Consider the following 3,934-nt stretch of genomic DNA (forward strand, 5'->3'; position numbering starts at 1 on the left):
CTCCTGGAGCTGCAGCTTCAGTGCTGTCCTCTGAAATAAATGCTTCTGGGGGGAGGGGCAGGTGTCCACGTAGTTGGGATTGGGGCCGGCACTAGAAGACAACTTTAGGTGGCTGTGACCTTATGTTAATGAGGAATTAACAGCTCAGGCAAGGAAAGTGAGAATAACTGCCCAACTTGAAAATTATAATCTGTGGGAAGCATAGAACGGGAAGAGAGTGTATACGGATGAATCCTTTATCCTCATATCGGAAGAAGCCTGGCAGGCTGGGTTTCTGAGGTAGAGGGAGACCTCTGTTCTCATAATTAATATTGTTGCCCACTACATCCTCCCATAGTAGTGCTCCCTTAAAGTACCCCTGACAAGCTCATGGCTGATTGCTATCAAGCAGGCGGCTTTAACTACAGGAGCAGACATGTGCTATTGCTCTCCAGGCTCTGAAGACAGCCACCCACGCCCCTTACCTGCCCCGGCCCTGGGGTTAGGTTACTCCTCCTAAGTACTCAGGGGCTTTTGGGGTTGGGGTTCAGCTCACTTTGTTACATATGTGGTTACCTGTAATTAGGGGGGCTTGCATGCTCCCTGAGTGTATATAAGCCTTGGTTGGAAATATATTCCCTCTCTCTGCACGGACCTGGCTCCTGAAGTCATGGCGGTCCTGGAGGTGAGCCTTTGCCTGCCTTATCTTGTCTGATGTCTCTTTAATTTTATCCCTCAATTACACAACCGACCCTCGGACCCATTCGATTGTGGGCGCTGGTCCCCCACAATAATCAATATCACTAACTTGTTCAACTGGTGCTTGTTTTGCTGCACATATTCACAACAAAATAAATAAATAAAATTTAGGGGGGAAATTCAGTCCAGGAGAAACAACCAAGTCTGAAAATGAAGTGAAGCACAGCCACAAGCAGACTGTGAATCAGCTTTCAGCTGCACACTTGTGTTAACACATGGGCTTGCTCTCCAGCCCCCCAGCATGCAAGGTTCCCCCATTGTGGTGCAAAGTGCTGACTTCACCCTAGTCAGTGGACATGACCACATCCAGCCTGCAGGGATTTCTCGATCCTCTTCTCATTCTTGAAGTAGGAATTGAATTAAGGAAATTCAATTAGTATATTAAGAAGCAACCCAGTTGCTGTCAGGTTGATTCTGACTCGTGTCATTCTGACCCGTTGTGTTTCAGAGTGATTTCCATAGTGTTTGCAATGACTATGATCTTTTGATGGAGCCCTGGTGGTCTAGTGGTAACAAATTGGGCTGCCATCTGCAAGGTCCACAGTTCAAAACCACCAGTGGCTCAGAGGGAGAAAGATGGGGCTTTCTACTCCCATAGAGTTACAGTCTTGGAAACTCACAGGGGCAGTTCTACCCTGTCCTACAGGGTCACTATGAGTCCGCATGGACTTGATGACAGTAAGTGATCTTTGGGAAGAAGATCACCAGACTTTTCTTCCAAGCGCTCAGCCATTTAAGGGATCCACAATAAGTTAATACACTGACTAAGAGTTCATCACTAAATCAATACATTAAATAAATTGTGTTAAAATATCAATATGAAAACTAGGGCCAAGCAAAGGACTTGAATGCTAACTTGTGGACTATGTGTCTGGAAAAGATTATCTAAAGTTCAGACTACAATTTGAGAATTGTCAATGTGGCCAAACAACATATCATCATTTATATCCAAGTATCAGCCACATTATAGGGAAGTTTAGTTGGGTATATTTGAATCTAGCATATATTAGATGAACCCTTAACACTTTATATTGTGCCCCCCCCCCCTTCCTACTAGAATATGAGTCATTTGAAGGTAGGCTCTTGTTCTTCTATCTCTATGGTGCTGACACCTCACACAGGGCCTGTCTCCCCTCCCCTTTTAATCTCCTTGAGATTTATTGTGTCATTGCAGAAACTATAATTTGATGACCACGCCCAATATTTGCATAGTATCCCATCGCTTCCACAGCACGGTCACACCCGTCTGCCCTGCAAGAAGGCTGGCGCTTTTACTCCCTGTCGCCCATTTTGGAGAAAGGCCCTGAGCTCCAGAGGGTAGTCGACTTGCCCAGTGGCATGTAACATTGGCTCTAAGTCAGCAGGAGAGCCTCTGCAGAGCCCAAGTCCTCCAGCTATTAGTTTCTAATATCTTCCCTTTGTGGTCGAAGAAAATAGTTTGTATAACTTCTATCTTTCGAAATTGTTGAGTAGTGCTGTGGCCTCCCATCAGTTGAATTCAGGTACACAGAAGAAAGTTGCAGGATGCTCTGATGATAGTGGAGTGTTCCCATACCACTGAGCTCATTGGTTTCTGGTGCTAAATTGATAGTATGCATCAATGTAATACATTGCCTTGTAATAATACTTGTGTGATACATTGATATTACATAGGAGTTTGTGTAATAGGGAGGAACAGTTCTGAAACAGAGGGCGGGAATGGATGCATAGCTTAAAGAAGGTCATCAGTGTCATGGAATTGTCCCTGTAGAAATGGCTTGGGGTATTTTCAAAAATGATTTTTAAATGCAATGGAGCACAGACACACACGTGGGGTCACCGTGAATGGGAGTCAAGAGCAAAACAAAACAAAAATCAGATCTGACATTCACTGGTGCTTTTTTTAAAAAAATTATTTTATTGGGGGCTCGTACAATTCTCATCACAATCCATACATACATCCATTGTGTCAAGTACATATGTACATTTGCTGCCCTCATCATTCTCAAACTGATGCTTTTTAAAAGAAATTATAATCCTTTATTTAAACATCAAAAATTTGGCAAAAAATATGTATATTTCTATTTACAATACATTATGTGTAAAGTTCTGACACTTAAAATTTTTAAAACCAAACATACATGTATTATGTTTTCCCTTGAATCATGCATTAACCATGCTCAGAATAAAAATTTTTTAAAAATACTTTTATTGGGGGGCTCTTACATCTCTTATCACCATCCATACATTTCTCCAGTGTGTCAAGCACATTTGCACATATGCCGCCATCATCATTTTCAAAGCATTCTCTTCCCACTTGACCCCCTGATATCAGCTCCCCACTTCTTCCACTGATGCATTTTAAAACTTGCCATCTCAGAGTATGAGTAGATCTGCAAATAGATATAGGTTGGACAGAGGATATTTGCATATACGTATTTACTTATGCTGCAAATGTATTCATGAGTGTGGTGGAGCAAACGAGGCAAAGTTATAAAAACGTCCACATACATAACCAAACACCTGGAGAGAACGAGTTACTGGACCATGGTTTCGCAGGAAACACCCAGGTCAACTGCCCTAACACACCATAAGTCACAATGCTCTATATCCTAATGTTGTGAATAGTGATTGGGGTCTTAAAAGCTCATGAGCAACTCATGGGCAACTGTTAGTCTACCCTCATCCAGAGGAGACAAGAGTGGTGAAAATTAAAAAACAGAAAAACAACGCAACACATGGAAACAGGCCACTGGATTAACTAAGGACACAAGCGCCAGCCTCCACAGCCTGAGTCTGGAAGAACTAGACGATGCCCGGTGACCACCACTAACCGCTCTGCAAAGGACCACAATCGAAGGTCCCGGGTGTGTGGGAGGAAAATGGAACAGAACCAGAAGTCACCAAAGATATTGGGCTTATTATCGGTCAGATAGAGGCTGATGGGACCCCTGAGACTATGGAACTCTCCTGTCAGGTCTGGGACGGAACTCACCTCCACGTGTGTCAGTCCAGGTAGGCCAGAGAAACAAATTCACAGACACTCATATTTATATGAGAAAGAGGTTTATATACAAGAGCAAATGAATATTGAGAAAACATCCCTGCCCAGTCCAGATCAAGTCCTTAAATCCGATATTAGCCCATATGTCTGATACCAAATCTATAAAGTCCTCTTCAGACTCACGAAACACATGCAATGATGCCTAATGCAGGA

The sequence above is a fragment of the Echinops telfairi genome, unplaced genomic scaffold (assembly GCF_000313985.2).
Source record: "Echinops telfairi isolate 266 unplaced genomic scaffold, ASM31398v2 ScPeMD7_7458;HRSCAF=8496, whole genome shotgun sequence".
In the NCBI taxonomy this organism is placed as follows: domain Eukaryota; kingdom Metazoa; phylum Chordata; class Mammalia; order Afrosoricida; family Tenrecidae; genus Echinops; species Echinops telfairi.